Here is a 21,045-nt window from a genome sequence, read left to right on the forward strand (position 1 = left end):
TGGGAATTGGAAAGAGTTATATTTCAGCACACACAACTTTTCAAATTTATTGAAAAATATATATTTATAAAAAATAGTAAAAAATATATCCATGCACTAAAGTTTCAAGTTATAAATATAAAAAGAAAAGTTCAAGAAAAAAATGTAAAATTTACTAAATAAGTGTGGTGGCGTGTGTAACTTCAATTTCAACATTTTTTCAGCAACTAAATTATAGTGTTTACTTTATAAAAACTATATCCAAATAATTTTTTAATTTTTTTATTAAAACTACAAACATAAAATAGACATAAGAATATAAATTTTATTAGTTTACATCATTTCAAAATTCAAAACATATATTTTACTTTCTATTGATTTAATTTAAAAATTTGAATCACCATTGACCATTTCCTTTATAAAAGTGTGACACAACTTTGTACTTTTACCTAGGAACAGGTACCGAGAAGTAGTTTTGGATCAGGAAAAAGTATCAAGACCACCCAAAAGTCTCAAAAGTGCAGAAAAATAGTCAAGGAAAGGGGCGTGGTGCCCTGGTCCTACCAAGGACAGTGGCATTGCACCATGGTCGCTCCACTTTTAGGTGAATTTTGATAGGTTGTAGCATCAAGAGCTTCATATTTTAGCCTTTCAGTTGTAACTCTCTGTCAGATTCTTAGGGATAGTGACATGGCACCTTGGTCCTAGTCAGTTTGGCTTAGTTTGCAGCATCAAATCCACATTCATAATCCTCCCCCTTTCATTCTTTAAGTATCTTAGTTTCAGATCTGCAAGTTTGTGCAATTTCAAGTTCATTTATGCTTCATTCTTCATCTCCTAGTCTAGTCAATCAATCAAACCCTAGTTTTTCTCATCACTTGCACCAAGAGGAATAGAAACCCTAAGAGTTAATACTTGGCTCTCTATTTCTCACAAGAAGTAGCCAAAGTGAGCTATCTCCATAGGCTCTTTCGTATTCCCAATGTATTGGATAAAGTGGGATTAGGTCCTAGTCACCCAGTCTCACTTTTCCCGCCCCCACATTTCTCTATTTATGTTATGCTTAAAGTGATTCAGGGTTTGTCTAATGTCATGGCTACATGCACAACATTAAGAAGTTATCTTGGTATCAATACTCTTCATTTAGAGCCATTTGTTTATTTTGTCTGAAACATAATTCTGAGCAGAAGTTTTTCATTATTTGGGTTCTTTCTCCTTTGGCATAGGGTATAGTCATTGTATTGACATACCACATTGAACAAAAAGCTAGGAGTATTGTGTTTTGGTTGGCCAATACCTGCTGTATTGGTGGATAAATGAGAAATCCTCGAATTTATTTGATATTTAGTAAAGTATAGATTGATATATTATTATTACACTAAAAAAAATTATCTTTGGCTACACGTTGGCTTTTGACTTGCATTTTGATTAGCACACGATTTGCCTATTTGCATGGTGTAAGCATCATTTTTTTTGGGAGTTCTATGTCCAATGCTTCAATTATTGAATATCTTGGACAAGTGAGAGTGGGTGTGAATTAGTTGTACCAATTATAATATTTTACTCAATCCACAAAGATAGATCTGGTAAACAAAATTTTAATTAATTAAATAGATATAAGCATGAAAGAGAACACACATATACACAAGAAGACCAGATATATGTGGAAAACCCAAGGATGGAAGAACCAAAGAGAATGCTAATTCTCAATCATAAAACACCTATTAGGGTAACACCAGTTAAGGTGATTTTTACAAAGGGTGAATCATTTCCATAATGCTCACTGCTCAACTACAACTGTCGGTTTAAGAAGGGTTCACTGCTCGGAAGAAGAAGAAAGAAAAATCCACCACTCAAGTACAACTAATTTTCTTTTGCAATGCTGGAAGAAACCTTTGGCTCACTGCCTTTGGTATCAATCAACAACAACACACAATCTCACTATTCTACCACAATTTCACATCCTTCCACATATTTGTAGAAAACATATCTTCTTTGTCAATCCCCTTGAATTCATTTCCTTTTTCATATCTTTTACATTTTAAACATCCTCTATATATAGTGATCTCTTTAAATAAGAATCTCTACGAGCCGACCAAAAAAACAATTCACTGAAACACAATTTGAAATAAGTCTACACTAAACATTCCTATGGTGAAGAGGAATGAAAAGTGAACCACACCACATCACATTAGTGATGAAAGAAAAACATTGTCCATACACAACAAATACCAAAGAAAAAATAGAATCATTCAAAGTCAACTAGACCCGGAATGAACATAGCAGCAACCATGACTCTGAAGCTCATAATCACATTTCAAATTATAGTATCAAAGATCAACACATGAATAACCTAAACCCAAAATCTCATCATTGGAATCAGAAATGTGAAGAAATGAAGAGATCTAATAAGTTCTCTAGAAAAAAATATTATTAATGCCTAGACTTTCATGGCACAACTTTCGAACCACCAAAAAATAAGAATAACATCTCAAAGAAATATCTAACGACATACCAACATATCCTTAACATATCTTCAATAAATAAAAAATGCAAATCAAAATCTACTCATAGAATTAGCAGGTTGACATCAATGAAAACCATACAACACTAAATATTGGTTTCTTGGTCAGCAATATTACTAGTGCACAAGTTTTTTTTACCCATGGTTGGTGATCAACATTCTGTATCTTCATCAGCCAACACTTTCTCTTGGATCGACATTGTCTTTTTGGTAGCGATTGGTTCATGCTCCTTATAAGAGGCCTCACATTTCTTCTAGGTTCATTGCATCTTCTTGTCCTACATTTTTATTGTGCCCTACCGCATCTCATCCATCCAACTAATTTTTTTTTTTTTATGCCAACAATTTGGTTGTAAGGTTGGCTGATTATTTTGTTGTCTTGTAGATTTTGTACCAAATATCTTTATTTGGCTTTTTTCTTTTCGTGTACTGGAGACAAGGAAGGCTTGTATTAATCTTTTTTGGGGGAGGCACTAAATTTATTTTATCCCACATTGTTCACATTGCAACATTTTTTTCTTTATAAATTTAGTGGCTTCACATACTAACTTGTGAGTAAATGCTCATTTTTTGTGTTGGTTTCCTCATGCATGTGTGGGTTCATTATCTTGAAGACTATTTGGGCACTTCATGCTTATGAGTGGTTGACTACTTGGTGGATTGTAACTTAGTGTGGGAACTAACCAAGTGTTTCATTCCATCACCAAAGGGGCCCTAAATTTTTTGACATTGGTACCATCTAAATTTTCTTTTGCCATTATAGTTGTTTGTTTTGGAAAAACTATATTCTAATTGGAAAATTGCAAAAGTATTTTTTATCCTTCTAGGGGGTGTGAGTTTTTACATATCGGTCTTTTATCTATCATGTCAGACCCTAGCATTGAGCTACTCACACCATGGAATTTTCATACATGGAAGCTTAATAGGTATGAATTATTTCAATCTCAGGGTCTTTGACAACTATTGGATGATGACCGACCAGAGTTCACTAGGGAAATTGATAAGTTTGTTGATACAAATAAATTACCTAAGGAAAAAGGACTCATAGGTCTTCATGTGTGAGGGAATTTTTTATTTCATATTATTTAGTGTAAAATACCTAGAGAGGTGAGGGATAAGTGTGAGCCATTGTATGGTAAGGTCAATCCATTTAAGATCTTGCATCTTGAAGTTGACCTCACTTCTCTCATTTGAGATGCATTTCCCACCTTTCAAGACTTCTTTGTGCTATGTAAGATGGGGTCATCCATGTGGTACAATGGTCATTGTAACTCCATAGTATTGTGGAGGTCTTGGGTTTGATTAATCGAACCATAATTTTGCAAATCCCTAGGTATTCAATGGTGTGTGCAGGTGGAGTTGTTGACTAATCATTTAGGAGTAGGATCCTGAGTTGTCAGAGACAAAAAAGGGTTATTCAAGGTAACAAACATGGGAACGTGCTAGGTGAGAATTAAAGGAGGACTAAAGAAGTAGGCATAAAGGTGTTAAGGTATAGAGGTAGCTAAAAAAAATGAGAGGTGACATAGAGGGATAAGGAGAGGAGGTGGTATTGGGCATGAAGGAGGAAGGTCATGTGGAGTGATAAGGGCCATGACAATGTGAGCAGTGGAGTGATAAGGAGGAGGGATAAGGAGTTTTAGAGTGATAATTAGGCTAGGTGCTTGATCGTCCATAAAAAAAATGGCAAGATAAATCATAGATAAAAATACAATATGTGTTAATGCCTCCAATTGATTTCATATTTAGTAAAGTATAGATTGATATATTATTATTTTTACACCAAGAAACTATCTTTGAATGCACATTGGCTTTTGACCTGAAATTTGATTGGCAGACAATTTGCCTATTTGCATAGGCTGAACATCATTTTTATTGGGAGTTTTTTCTCGAGTGCCTCCATATTTTTTTCTTTGTCAACAATATTAGAATTGTACAAGTTTTTTCACCCATAGCTAGTGATTGACATTTTGTATCTTCATTCACCAACACTTTTTCTTGGATCAACGTTCTCTTTTTTGTATCAATCAATTCATATTCATTCTAAGAGGTCTCATATTTATTTTAGGTTCATTGCATCTGATTGTGTTATATTTTTCTTGTGCCCTACCATGTCTTATCCAACCAACTACAATTTTTATTTTTCATGATGCTGACAATTTGGTTGTAAGGTTGGCGGATTATTTTGTTTAGTCTTGTAAAGCTTGTACCAAATATTTGTATTAGGGTGTTTTCCTTTCATGCACTGGAGGCAAGGTGGGCCCATATCAAGTTTTTTAGGGGGAGGCACTGAAGTTCTCTTGTCCCACATTGGTCACATTGCAACATTTTTTGCTTTAAAAATTAAGTGGATTCACACACTAACTTTGAAGAAAAGGCTCACATTTTTTGTTTGTTTCCTCATGCATGTGGAAGATTATTGTCTTGAAGACTATTTAGGCACTACATGCTTGCGAGAAATTGGATATTTGGTGAATTTTCACTTGGTGTGGGAACCGACCAAGTTTTTCATTCCATCACCCTAAAGGGTGCTAAATTTTTTGACAAAGGTACCATCTATTTTTTTTTAAACCATTATAGCTATTTGTTTTGGTAAAATTATTTTGTATTTGAGAAATTGAAAAACTATTTTTTATCCTTTTAGGGGGGTGTGAGTTTTTGAATATTAGTCCTTTATCTATCATGTTAGATACTAGCAATAAGCCACTCACACCACACAATTTTTAGACATGGAAGTTCAATAGGTCCCAATTAGTTCAATCTCGTGGTCTTTGGAAAATGTTGGATGACTACCAACCCAAGTTAACTAGAAAAATGGATAAGTTTATTATTGGTCATTTATCTATAATGTCTGACACTAGTATTGAGCCACTCACACCACTCAATTTAACACATGGAGTCTTAATATGTTCTAGTTATTAAAGTCTCAGGGTGTTTGCAAAATCTTGGATGATGACCAACCCGAGTTCACTGGAGAAATTGATAAGTTTATTGATACAAATAAAATAACCGAGGAAAATAGACTCATAGGTCTTCATGTGTTAGAGAATTTGTTATTTTATATTGAGTGTGTAAGGACCTTCATAATTTCAAAATAACCTAATTCACATAATTATAAAATAAAGCATTAAATATTGCACATGCCTAGATATACAAGATTGGAGACTTAAAAATATATTTCAACAGAAAGATTTAATGCACACCATATAACAAGGCTGAACATAAGGGAGCATATTCCTTTATAATAAACAACAAGGTCAATTATAAGAAGACATAAGAAACAAATCACAAAGACCACCAAAATAGGAACTCTAGCATTTGTCTCCCACAATCACATCAAGGGCAAGAACATTGTCGATGCATGTATTCTCCATACCATGAAGTAGTTGCATTTCCCTTGAGTCTTTCATGATATGAAAGATACCCGATAAGACAAGGTACACTAACAATCCAAATTCTGCAAGAGTAATGGAATTTGTTGTAGTGTAACAGGTCTACATCTAGTGCTAATGAAACAATATCAATTAACACATGATTTTATTAAAATATAGTGCATCATAACTAGTGGCTCTCAAAAGTATTGTCAATAGATCTTTAAACCAGTCATATAGAATCTCAAAAACACATATAAGTAGATAGAAGAACCAACATTCCTTATCTACTTGAAGTAAATTCACAAGATTGAGTGCCCTCTTGATCACATATTGTATTATGGTAACTACAAATATAATGTTATTGGGATGAGACAATTTACTTATAAGAAAGAAAATACACAATCCTTGCATATCTATCTAAAACTTGTCTGATAAGAAAACCCATTTTAAAGTTTAAATCATGTTAATAACACAATTATGCATACAAAAGTGTTGAGGGTACAAGAGAATATATGCCCTGAGTACAATAGTCTATGCACTTTATACATTTTCACATAAAATATCTAAAACTAACCTCAACACAATAGTTCTATGAAGATATTTATATTGTCAAGTCAAGCGAATATAAAGAATAAGTCATCATGAGGCAAAACTTATATCCAACAAGTCACTAAAACGTATGTGATTTGAAATAACCATAAGGACTATATTAAATTACAATTATCATGAACTGAAAGATATAATAGGTTACCTCACCCTTATTCCCCTATCTCATGCCTTCTTACTTATGTTGATCCTAAGGATAGGGTTACATAAAACTTTCTAAGCATTGAATATAATGTTTGTCTCATTAGAACATGTAAAACTTCTAAGTAGGAAAAAATCTTTCATTTTTTTAACATCTTGTATCATAGAGCCAATTAAGATAGGGTATTCACAACTAATAAATTTTACAATGCTTTCAATATTTCAAGATAAAAAAAAATTTCAAGGATTATGAGATCACTAACCTAGGAAAAAGGAAGACTATCAATAACGTAACCACTTAGTTTTAGGAAAACAAGTTCTCAAATTATTATTAATTTAAACAAAAAAATTAAAATAACTTTAAAGATTGACCTTTGGACCACTATAATAAGATCAAGATTAATTTAAATATACATTTCCAAAAGATACACCCTACACTATCATTTACACATGTTATCCCTAAATTGACTGAGTAAGAAGCTACATAGAACTTGTAGGATTGATGAAAGTGAAATTGAGGGTTTTTGGCTATAATAAGTTAAAATCATGTTAGCAAGAAACTTTCACTATAACATTGAATCATAGAGACAAACCACTATGCAAATATATAACAATGAAATCGTAAATTTTATCGTATGCACCAAAAATTGAGATACAATTAGTATGGAGCATATAACGAACTTCACAACCTACTCCTTCATGAATGGTATCTCCCTAGAATACTAAGCATCAAGAAGACTCAAGAGGTTGACAAAAGCGCACATGAACCATTAAAGGAAATTCATCCATTAAATAAGAAAGTAAATAAAAATTATCAGCTATAGAAATGATATAATATGTAGATGTAAGTTGAAGAATCATGGGGAATGTATTAATATTGTTTAAGTTTTAGTAGATCAAAGTAGTAAAAGAGTATGCATAGGGAAGATACTTTGCATGGATCGGTGTTAATCTAAATAGATGTAGTTTTTAGTACAGGATCTAAAGGAGGTATAGAACTCGACTTCTTTATTTGCAAACTTAGAAACTAGCGAGATTTGATTCTAGATTCTATATCATATTCTAACATTCTATAGAAGGGTTTCAACTAAAACCTAAATAGCATGCCAAACATAATTTTTGTATAATAAAATCCTTTCAATAAAAATGCATGCAACTACCAATGAAATTAATTGATTTCCTTACTTGTATAAACATTTACGTTACATAGCTATGAAAGAGTAGTCATCCTCACTCATGTTCTCTTTCTTTGTTGTGACCCAAACTAAATAATATTTCCATCTGAATATCATTCGTATTTTCATTATTTTCATTGCAAGTTCTCAATTCATTTTGTCATGATAAAATGAATTACCTCTCTAATATTTTTTAATGCTCTACTCTCCATATGATAGTCATAACTTTATTTCCATGCTAACGACCTTTTTTCTTGCCTTACGTTGAAGTGTCTTCTTTTTAAAGAAATAACTATTTTTTAATTTATTTTTAAATACATGATTTGATTACTTCTTATCTTACCTTATCATTGATCTCTCAAAGCCTTCCATCCATGAAAAGCTAAGTTTCTATTTTAATTTCCTTTATCTTTGTGTGGGAATGGAGGAGTTTTAGTTTTTTAGAAACTATAAAATTTAGATAAGTAAAAATTGTTTTATATTAAATTTATTACTTTTCTTTAGAATGGTTACCTTTCCATATAGAATATAATGAGTTTTATATACAAGGTTTTTCCTTTTAAAAATTACTTTTTGTCTTTAAAAATAAATTGATAATTTTAAGAATAATTTCATAATAAATGAAATATATAAAGCATTTTAAGTTTATGAATATAATTTTATTTATATATTTTAAATTTTTTTCTATCTTATTCTTTTTTGGATAGTATAAATATGAATTATATATATTATTTGAGTTTCTAGAATATTTAATATATTAATAAAAGTATTTTTATTATAAGAATTATATGCTCAATTATTAATATGAATGCTTGAAGTTATTAAATAACTAAATGATAATTACTTTATAATAGTATCTATGAAATAGGGTCGTGAGAAAGTGTAAAACACCTAGGGAGGTGTGGGATAAGCTTGAAATTGACCTCACTTCTCTTATTCAAGATTCTTTTCCCACTATTCAATACTTCCTTGTGCAATTTAAGATGGTTTTGTTACAATTGAAAGGTGGTGGTCATACCAAAGAAGACAAGGAGTGCATTTTTTTGATTTTGTCCATTACAAGTTTTTGCCCCTACCTTCTGATCTACCATGGATATTATGTGAGATTCTCATAAGATGCCTTCGTTTGAGGAGTTTTGTGATCACTTGACTAGGGAGAAGGCCAAATTGATTCAGATGGATGCTTTTCCTAATAGCCATGCTTTGGTGGCTAATCCTTCTAAGGGAAACAATAAGTGTAAAAAAGAAGCCCAAGGAAACATCTAATGAGCCTTTCCCACCTCTTCTATAGTGGCTCATCCTAAGAAGGAGAAACCAAAGTATACCTTTGGAAGAAACCTAGGTAGAGTGAAGACTAATCCTACAAGAAGAATAAACCCACATGTAGTTTTTGCAAGAAAGAGGGATATAAGGAATCCAATTGTTACAAAAAGGAGATTTATGAGTTGAAGAAATTCATCAAGGAGCATCACATTTCATCCAAACATGAGGATAAATCTCCTAAGAATTAGAAGATACCTTGAATTCAGATTTTGTTAGAGAATGATTTAAAGATAGACTCTTGACTACAAACAATCAGTTTTTTCATATTGCTATTATTGGTGGCAGTTTTTTGACAGAGGTACCATCTAATTTTTTTGCTATTTTTTTGCCAGTATAGTTGTTTGTTTCGGAAAAACTATTTTGTATTTGGGAAAATGTAAAAGTAATTTCTATCATTCTAGGGTTTGTGAGCTTTTTCATTTTGGTTGTTTATCTATCATATCATACACTATCATTGAGAAACTCACACCACACAATTTTCACACATGGAAGCTCAATAGGTCCAATTATTGCAATTTTGGGGTCTTTGGCGAATGTCGGATGACGACCAACTTGAGTTCACTAGGAAAATTGATAAGTTTGTTGATACTAATAAATTAGATGAGGAAAAAAGACTCATAGGTCTTAATGTGTCAAAGAATTTTTTATTTCATATTATTGAGTGTAAAACACCAAGAGTGGTGTGGGATAAGCTTGAGTCATTTTATGGTAAGGTCAATCCATTAATCTTGCAGCTTGAAACTTACCTCAACTCTCTCATTGTAGATGCATTTCCTAGAACTCAAGCCTTTCTTGTGCAATTAAAAATGGTTTTATCACAATTGAAAAGTTGTGGTTGTACCAAAGAAGAAAAAGAGTGCATTTTTTGATCTTTTCCTTTCCAAGTGTTTTCCTATACCTTCTATTCTACCATGGATGATATGGGAGAAGCTCGTAAGATGTCTTCATTTGAGGAGTTTTGTGATCACCTAACTAGGGAGCAAGCCAAATTGATTTAGATGGATTCTCTTGCTAAGAGCCATGCTTTGGTGGCACATTCATCTAAGGGAACAGATAAGCGTAAAAAAATTCCAAGGAAACATCTAATGAGTCTCTCCCCACCACTTCTACATCGGCTCATCCTAAGAAGGAGAAACCAAAGTGTACCTTTTGTAAGAATACTAGGTATAGTGAAGCCAAGTGCTACAAGAAGAATAAATCCACATGTGGTTTTTACAAGAAAGAGGGATATGAGGAATCCAATTGTTACAAGAAGGAGATTTATGAGTTGAAGAAATCATCAAGTAGCATTGCATTTTAGCCAAACATGAGGATACATATCCTAGGAATTTTGAAAAGGTTCATACCTTGATTAATACTCATGCACCTAGGGATGATGGATGGATCATTGATTCAAGAGCTTCAGTTCAAATTGCCCATTTAGGAGATATCTTTATTTTAGATTCTCTTAGAGAACGATTTCAAGATAGACTCCTGGCGACAAACAATCAGTTTTTTCATGTTTCTGCTATCGGTGATAGAGTTTTGGATATAGGAAAAGAATATAATGTTCATTTGATCCTTGACGTTTCTCATAATCTTTTATTAGTATATGAAATCACATAAGAGGGAAACATAATTGAGTTCAATTGATATTCAATGTTCATTTGTTCATCCAATAGGAGAGATTTTTCTAGTTGGTAGGGTTGATCATCAATCCAAGGTGTTTATCTTTCATCACCTCATTGATAATGACGAACCTTATGTACTCTTCACTCCTTCATCCAGTGACATAGATGATGATTTGTATGTTCTATTGACTCCTTCTAGTGAGGGTGGTATTTTTGATGGCTTTGTGGGCTTAATCATGGTTCCTGCTACACCTTCTTCTTTAGATTTGGAGATTGCTTCTATTTAGCAGGTTGATCATAGTGTTCTGAATCTTTATTTGTTGGATGAGTATTTTTAAGGTATTTTAGATTTGGTTTTTGAGTCTCCTCTTGTAGATTTGCGAGAGATACTCGAGGGTAATTCTCTTCTCTTTGATGATAGTATGATTACTATGGTTGATTCATCTTCATAGATTAATGGGTTTCCTCCTTTACCACATTCCTTGGTTAAGTGTGACCATAAGTATGTGGTGGCTTATTCATACTTGGAGACCCCTACTCATTTTTTAGAGACTTCTATGGTGAGACTTCTTCCTTGTCATGTTATCATGGATATGGAGTTTCTTCTACATGCACCATTGGATTTTCTTCTTCCTATTGGGAGACATATTTTTTCTCAGCATGGGCATTCCATTTGGCTTCTGACATGCTTCAGTGGTTTTGAAGATACTTCATCATGGGGCACAATGTTGTCTCTATCTTTCCTTTCATTGGAGTGGTTATTGCATTGTATTTTTTTAATGGATCTTTCTCTTGGGGGGAATTGTGGTGACTTCCGTTCATCACTTCATGATTTGCATTAACTCTTTTTAAGAGAGGAGTTTTGTCCCATGATGTTTTCAGATTTTCTCTATTTTTAAGAGATTAGTTGCGTGATTTGTTGTATATGGGTACCTAACATGGCCTAGTTTCCAAGTTCTATTATCATATCATTTTATATAGTAATTCTTTTCCCTAAGCTACACTTAACAAGGGTGGTTAGATTAAATATGTTTTCCTTATTTACGGTGCTTAAGTCTAACAAGACACATAATATTATTAAATATTTCTAGGTGAGTAGGTAGAATTTTTATTTTATTTTATTACCTATGCATTTTGTAAAAAAATTTCGGTTGTTGTACCTACCCTCACACCTTATTGGTGATCTCCATCCCTATTGTCGCTTTATAAACAGAGCTTATGTATATAGTTATTCATCTCATCTCAATATTACATTATTATTTTCTAGTTTATATTCATCCCCCTCTCTCCCCCCCCCCGCTCTCTCTCTATGTGTGTGTGTGTGTGTGTGTGTGTGTGTTGAAGAAGATGTTGTTCGTGATCTTGGCTGCTTGGGAGCATTGCTCTAACAAAAAGAGCATAAACAATCAATTGAATTTATCTTATATGAATTAACATATTGTAAATATGGCAACGAAGGAAAAAATATTTAATAAAAAAAAAAGTGGGCTTCAACAAGTTCCTTTACGTCTTATGAATACTTTCTATATTTGTGTTTATAATATTCACTTGTCAATCTCATATTTATAACCCAAAATCAGATTAAGGTACCCACCATTTCATTTTTGCCTCACATATACCAAATACAAATACAAATTCTCTTATATTATTGATAGGATTAATTTTCATGTATAGATTACACAAGTATTTTGTGTTAAAAAATGACACATCAAGACAATTGTGTTTACAAATTTCTTCAAAGGACCTAATATTAAAGTGAATTCCTTATTTGCAACCGTCATTAATGATTGAATTCAACATATCATAGATTTTGTTCATATAGAGTTTTTTATCCACTTGAAGACAATTATATTATAAAATAAAATTAAAGCTAAGACATTATAGCCTCATGATGAAATAAGATATTGTTTAGGTTCAACATTATCAATATTTTTTTGTTTCTCTTTAAATATTTCATGATTAATTTAGAGAAATATCCAATCTTGATTTATTGAAAGATTAAACAAAGATAATTATTTTTCCTCCCATATAAATTAGTTCACTATTGTGGACTAACCAATCATAACTTTTATCTGATCATCCAAAATTATCTTTATCTTAACTTGAAAACAAAATGAAATTTCGCTAATTCACATATCGAAAATGATTGACTGGAATGGGTATCTAATAATACAGATCCCTTATCTCTATACAAAACATTTTTTAGACTTTCTTCCCTCTAATTCTAGAAAAGAAATGTTATTTTTATTTTTACATAACATGTGCCTCATTCTTCAAGAAAAATAATTTTTTAAAGATAAGTAGAAGAACAGCCCCCAACCTTCAACAAGGAGAACATTATCAAATACAAAAGGGAAATATTATTTAAATTCTGAAAACTAATTATTTAAAAAGACTTGTAGTTTCTCTCCTCGTTCCTTGAGAATCATTCTGCCATTACTAGCTCTTTAATTTTTATTCTGAATCATCTTAAGATATGCTTTCCAATAGTTTTGGTCATGTTTCTAAACTTTACGTCTTGTATTCATGTTCAGTGAATCCACCGCCTCTGGTCAATGAAAAACAAATTTAGACCTAACCTCTGATTTGTATTTTGGCATTATTCATGGTATCTTCCACAACAAACATGGATTTTAGGGAGTTACTGATTTCAAAGTTATCATTGGTTTATGATAACCTCTGTATTAAATAGACTTTACTGGTAGCATCGTGTAGAATGGGCGAAAGAAAACAAAAGTGCAGTGTGAAATGTGGAGGGGCATAGCATGACATCGATCACATATATAATATAAAAACTGTGATAATTAGATTTCCAAATATGCCATTCGAGTAGTCATGGTGATGGTATTAGCAGTCACAACTGAAGGAGTATCACATCACATTCTTTAGATCACTGTCAATGAAGACACTAATTTACCCTACACTGAATACTCTCAACACCGCTACGTTTGTTCAATTATAGCTACATATTTGTCGCTTTCAATTATTTTAAATCTCAGCTGCCCCACTACGTCAATGTCTGGAAGATAAATAATATGAGAAGCTGATCACAGTCATTGAAGCAGTTAACTAATGAAACTTTTTAAATTATTTGGAAGATGCATTAGCTCTTAATAATATGATTAAGGTACGACTTCTGACTTGTGTAACATGGTAGCTGGCCTGTGGGTGCAGAAGAAACAGGGTGAACATCTTGCATTAACAAATAATTTAATTCAGGGAACGAAAATGCAGGGAAGACAAAGAATAGAACTGAAGAGGACTCGTTGGAATCTTATTTATCACCTCTATAATCAATAGAGAGACTCAACAAGACAGTTTGATCTTCTTAACCAACAAGACAGTTTGAGTCTTTTCGGTCACCCTTTCATTCCTTCCATAGGTGTGGTGCTTCTACATGGCCTAATACATGGGCTAATATACTCAAGGTTCCACTCTTGGATCTAGCCATCCTCCTGGTTTATGCTCAATGTGCATCAAAGGATACCCGTGAATAGAAAGGAGCTTTCATTAGTTGGAAGTCTATTGATTTCTCTACCCATGGGATGTCTTGGAAAAGTCTAATGAGAAATGCCCCCGTTCTACTCAAATTGCTTTAGCTACTTAGTGTTCTTTAATTCTTCTTTCTTTAAAATTTTGTTCTATCTCAATTTTGAAGCTATGTATTTATAATACCTCATCTTTTTTTTTAAACTATGCTATACAATATTTTAATGAAGTGTAAAAATACCTATATCTTTAATCATTTACTAACAAAAAAGAAAAAACACTTCAAAAGTGAGGAAGATCAACATTCAATTTGATTAAAAGAATCTCCTAAGAAAAGAGATTGATGTTTAGTTTTTAATTAGGGGAAAACAGGTTTTGAAGGGCCCCTGAAACCCTTTACATCATTAGATCAAAAGATAGAAATTAGAAAACAACGGAAAAACAAAAGACAATAGACATAAAAAAGAAAGCTGTCCAAAAAACAAAAAGCCAGCAGCAGAAAGACACAACACAAAGAAACTAAACACCAGATAGAAGAAAAAATAGAGAAGAAAAGCCAAGCCTAGGTGAAGTTATTTAGCAACTAGGTAGCTTCTATCTCCACTTGCTCCATGGTCTCAGCAGTCCGCTTGATATCATCAATATCCCTGCTTTGGTTTTGCTTATTTCTGGTACTTACGCGTGTTCTTTTTCCAGGACCCGCCTCCCTATCTTTAGGGGTACCATCCTTCTCCTTAGTAGTGTCCCCGAGGGTCTTTTCCCCATGGACAAATTCGTGCTTGCTGATAAGGACCTTAATACTGTCAGAGGCGACCTTTAAAATCTTGTAACTTTGCTCCCTAATCTTTTTGAGATTGTTCTCAATCACTTTCATCCTCTTTTTAGTTTCCCTAGCTCTATCTTCCAGGGTTTGAAAGCTATTCCATGGGGCATTTATGATTTCTTCCACATTGCTGATAGCTTTAGTAAGCTCACTTAAGCAGTCAGGAAGAGAGCTGAATTTCCTAGTGCCAATAGCTTCCAAAGATTCAAGTTTGCCAGCCTCCTGAACCTATTTGGCTTTTATGCTTTTAATTTCCTTTTGAACCCAGAGGAAGACCTTATTGAAGTAATCCATGTCGTTTTTGATACAAAGGTCGATGTCCAGAGGGAATCCATCCTGGGGCTTGTCTCCCTCTAGATCCAAGTTCACCTCCAGACTGACCTCCTTCCACTCTGCTTTCTTAATTTCCTTCATGGGGTGTTCTCCCCAGCTAAGCCCTTACTATGATCCTTGGAGCCGGTAGGAAGGGGCAAACGGTTCTTAGCTCCCAAATCCTCACCTCTCAACGTCTTCCCCTTTTTCTTTTGGCTTGAGATAATTTGAACCTCCTCACTATCTGTCTCCATGTCATCTTCAGTCCCCTCTTCTTTCTCATACCAACTGTCATCATCTTCCCCCTTCTACTTTCGACTGATCGACCCTTTACCCTGATCCTCTTGCCCAGTTTTCCATTTACGCTTTCTCGACTTGGTGATATGGGGGTCCACCTCGACATCTGCCTCTGTGTCGTATCCCTGAACATTATCATCATCTAAGTCATCCAAATCCTCATCCGAATCAGAAACCTCAACAATAGCCAGTTGAACAATGGTGTTCTTGATATGGTTGTAAAGGACAACCATAAGACCCTCATATAGAGATAGATTGGTCTTGGCATTAGAGATAGCATCCATAATCCCAACATTCAGGGCATAGAACAAGTAGTAGGGGAGGAAAATTTTCTCCTTGTACCGAAGATTATTAAGAATAACAAAGTGGTAGCTATAAACTCTGGTATATCTACCATCTAAAGTTATGAATTCCATGACAAGAAACCAAATCCATTGCCAAATCAACTTGATTACCTTAGGGGAGTAGTAAGTGTGGCTTCCCTTCACCAGTTTTGCTTTTTCCACCTCATCCTTTGGGAATTTCTTCACAACAACATCCTATAGCTTCTGGTCCTTGTAGAATTTGATTCCATCGATCAGTGGAACCGTAGCCTTAGTGATCATGGTTTCATTAACCTTAACCTTCCTACTGCCAATGGTCAAGGTGCCCTTATTCCACCCCTTTTTGAAAATCCTAGTGCTTTCTGGCCTTCTTTCTTGCATTCTTTCCATGTAATCTGTCATTTTTTCTACTTCCAGCACAGCCCAAACCTGGGGATGGTCTTGCCATTTATCAATTTTTGTAGCCTCCATGTGCTTGTGATTTCCCCCCATCTTCTTATCGATATTAGCCAAATCTAAATTCCAGCAAATACCACTCTTCTCTGCAGACTTTGTTTTTAGCAAGGAAGAATCCTCTAGAAGAAAATAGATATTTCTTAATCTTCTGCTCCAAATGGAAAGAAGCACCCACAAAGCGTGTGAGATGTTATGGTAATTATTAATGTACCTCCCTCTTGGTTGCTTAGGATACTATTTCATGATGCCATGACCACCCCTACCATTTCGAGAAATGATATCAAATCCTGCCTTGTTTACCATGATATCTTTCATAATTTAAAATGTCACATGCCACTCAAGGGAGGTCACCCCCTCCATACCAAATCTTGATTTTCCCGCTCCGTACTGCCTCATTGGCAGCCCAATCAGTGCTCTTGTTGGATTCTCTATAATCGTGAGAAATGTGATACTGGTTGAATCCCTCAAGCATCTCCCTGGCCATGTTATTGATATTTTTAGTTGTCCATGAAGGTTGTTGCTTACCAAAGAGGCAATTGATAATATTTTTAGAATCCCCCTCCAACCATAAATATTTGGCTTCTAGTTGATGCACTAATTTCATAGCTTGAAGGGCACCCATAGCTTCAGCCAAGTGATTTGTTTGGTTCCCCAGGGGGAAGGCCACCGTCCCCATGCAAAAGCTAGCACTATTTCGGATAACTCCACCACAACCAGCTAGCCCTTGGTTCCCTTTAGCATCCCCATCAAAGTTATCCTTAATCCAATCATTAGGAGGAAAAGACTAGTAGCACACCCTTCTTTTCAGTTGATTGGTTTTATTGTCCATGTGGGCTGGGATGTTCCAGCCCTTTAAAACATCATACTCTTCCTTACTATTACAATAATGTGATCCATTAGCCATCACATTCTCAACAAAATTGTGTTTTATCTTATCCCACACCACTTCGGAAGATTTAATGGCATTCCTGAAAATTATGTTATTCCTTTCTTTCCATATACCCCATAGGATATATGGAAAGGAAAACTCGCACAAATTCCTTATGGTCTGATTTTTTGTTTTGCAAGAGCATCTCCTAAAAGAATCTTGAACATCCTCAGAGAACACCCAATTTAAACCCCAAAGCTGGAAAAAAATCGACCAAATAGGTTGGACAAAAGGATAGTGAATAAAAATTTGGTTCACAGATTCCTCATCATTGAGGCATAAATAACATCTATTGGGGATGCACAATCCTCTCTTTCTCAAGTAATATGTGGTTAGAATTTTATTTTGCAAAAGAATCCATAAAAAAATATTAATTTTAGGAGTCAAACCTAAACACCAGGCTTTGGCCCAACAAGGGATAGAGTCTTGAGACTGAGCCAACATAAGGAAAGCAGACGCCACAGAAGAAATCCTTGAAGGGTTACCTCCCCACTCCAGGTGGTCCTCCCTTCTTGGATTAATGACAACCTAGTTGAGAATTATGTTAACATGCTTTAAGTTAGGATCAATAGAGTTGATGTCCACCCACTTCTGATCTCTCCAGTAGTCAGCAACTTTGACACCAAATTTATCCATGCAGGCTTGGATGATCATCTAAGAAACACAATGATTACTGAGGGGAGCTCCTCCAATCCAGACATCATCCCAGAAATCCACCTTTCTACCATTACCAATGGCCCACACTTTTCCCAAACTCAAAATACCTTTTGCATAAGTAACACTATTCCATATAGTAAAGCCACTCGGGATCTGATCAGAGGCAAGAAAATCTTCCATGGTAGGGTTCACACGCAAGCATTTAGCCTTCCAAATTTCATTCCATTCACCAGTTCCCTGATAGATTCTCCAAATTTGTTTGGCTAGGAATATTTTATTCAAGGTTCTAATATTTCTCAGGCCAAGCCCCCCACCTTTTTTGGTTTCCAAACTATATCCCAGGCAATGAGGGCGACTCTCTTCTTCTCTTGAACCCCGAACCAAAGGAAAGCTTTTTGAATTTTCTCAATTGCATCTGCAAATTCACCAAATATTTTGAAGAGACTTAAGGCATAATTTGAAAGACTCCAAGAGAAGCTTTGAAAAGTTGGGTTTTACCTCCTTGGATAAGAAGGGTCCCTTTCCACCTAGCTAGCTTCCTATTGAATCAATCAACAAGACTGTTCGAAAAAATATCTATAGGTTTCGTACCCAAAGGAAGACCTAAGTAAAGGGGGGCTGGCCAATTTGGCATCCTAGGATACTAACCATCCTATTTTGTCTGTTCTCCAGGGTGTTGAAGAAGAATAAAGAGATTTTCTCCTAGTTAATTGCTTGACCTAAAGCAAACCTATAAGTATTGAGAATTTTCTTAATAATATATGCTTCTTTGATCGATGAAGTACCCATTTAAATGGCATCATCAACAAATTGCTGGTGGGAACAAGCTCTTAATCCAAAAGAGGAAGAGACTCCCAACAAAAGACCCTCAGAGACAAATTTGCTTATATATCTACCGAAATATTCAGCCAAAATAATGAAGACAATAAGGGAGATGGGATCCCCCATCCCGATGCCGCTAGAAGTTTTAAAGAAAGGGGAAGGCACACCATTCACAATGATAGAGAATGAAGGGGCCGAAATAAGTTGACCAACCTGCTGAATAAACTTTTCACGAAAACCAAAATCTCTAAGCACCTTGTCTAGAAACCCCCAGTCCACCCGATCATAGGATTTAGACAAATCCAATTTCATCAAGAAGCCTTGTTTCTTTGATTCCACCAATGAGAGAATATTTTCATGAATAGTTATGATAGAGTCAAGGATTTGTCTGCCAGGTATGAAACCTTTCTGTTGGGGTGAGATAATAGAAGGGAGAACCATGAGCAATATTCTAGTAACAACCTTCGAGATAATCTTATAGAAGGAATTGCACAAACTTATCGATCAGAATTGATCCATCAAGTTAGCCCCTAGACATTTGGGAATCAAAACCAGAAAGTGGCATTGAGTTCCTTTAAGGTAAACCTAGCCCCAAAAAATTCTTGCACTCCCTAAACCAGATCCATTTTGAGAAAATTCCAAAAGGTTTGAAAGAAGAACAACAGGAACCCATCAAGTCCCGGGGATTTATTGCCATCAAAGGAGAACACCGCTTTCTTAACTTCCACTTTAGAGGGAATGGCAACCAAGACCTTGTTTTGAATATTATTAATGATGGAAGGAATGGTCTCCAAGAGGGCCCTCTGATAATGATCATCTAGCTTGCTATCCATAGAGAGAAGAGATTTGAGAAAATTCTTGGCTTCATGCCTAATCTCATGAACCTTCCTAGTTTCAACTGCACCAATTATCATAATAGAGATCTTGTTAGCAGCCTTATGTTTCATAGCAGTCATATGGAAGAACCTAATATTTTTGTCCCCATCTTTAAGCCAAAGAGATCTGGACCGATGTTTCCAAAATTCTTCTTCCCTTCTGATGATCTCATGATACTTTACAAGCACTGCATTTTCCTCTCTAATAGAAACCTCATTATATCCGTTGGTTTGGATGTTATCCTGGATTTCCTTTAGCTCAAGTTGGGTTTTGGACTTAGCAACAAAAAGATCCCCAAAACTTCCTTGTTTTAATTCTTAATATTATCTTTCACATGCCTTAATTTTTTCGCCATTCTATGAATTGTAGTATCTTTGACATCAATCGATCACCACTCCTCAATGGCCTTATCAAGGTTAGGATGGTCCAGCCACATCCTTTCAAATCTAAATAGGAAATTTCTTTTTCCGCTTATATTCTCAGCCACAAAAACCAAAGAAAAGTGGTTTGAACCAATCTATGAGATAGCCGACAGGGAGCTCAGATAATGGCTAAACCACTTATTTGAGATAAGGGCCCTATCTAATCTGACTTGAATGAGATCTCCTTGGCCCTTCAGTTGGTTCAGGTAAAATTGGCACCTTGAAGATCAATATCATGCAGACCCTAGTTATTAATAAAATTCAACAGATCCATTCTACTTTCTAATTAAGACGGGATGCCCCCACACTTCTCATTGTCATGGAGGGGGGTATTGAAGTCCCCCATTACCAACCAACATTCATCCTTAAGAGGAGACCTTATAGCCTCCAACTTCTTCCAAAATTTGCATCTACCTAGTCTATTATTAGGAGCATAAATGTTAGTCAGGAGCCATGAGGTACCATCCCCTAAATGATGAAACCTAACAAAAGCCACATTACTATCCTGCTTAATAGACATCCCAATAACACGCCTAAGATTCCAGAAAATGGCAATGCCTCCAGAAGCACCATCAGAGCTACCTCCAAAAACTCCACCATCCTTAAAAATCTTTATCTTCTCAACTTTCTCTTTAGTCATTTTGGTTTCTTGGATAAGAACAATATCCGGTTTAAGCTCTCTAACAAAATTTCTTAGAACGTCCTATTTATGTGGACTATTCAATCCACAAATATTCCATGAAACAATTTTCATTTTCTTTTTAGGGAACATACCTCAAGGATCGTCATCTCAGTTCCATCTGCTATATTCTTGCTTGCCTCCTCATCTCTCATCTGGTTTGTTGATCTTCTTCGAGGGGGAGAGGGGATAAATATCGTATCGGCCTTAATCTTGTTTCTTGTCTTGA

The sequence above is a fragment of the Cryptomeria japonica genome, chromosome 11 (genome assembly GCF_030272615.1).
Source record: "Cryptomeria japonica chromosome 11, Sugi_1.0, whole genome shotgun sequence".
Lineage (NCBI taxonomy): Eukaryota > Viridiplantae > Streptophyta > Pinopsida > Cupressales > Cupressaceae > Cryptomeria > Cryptomeria japonica.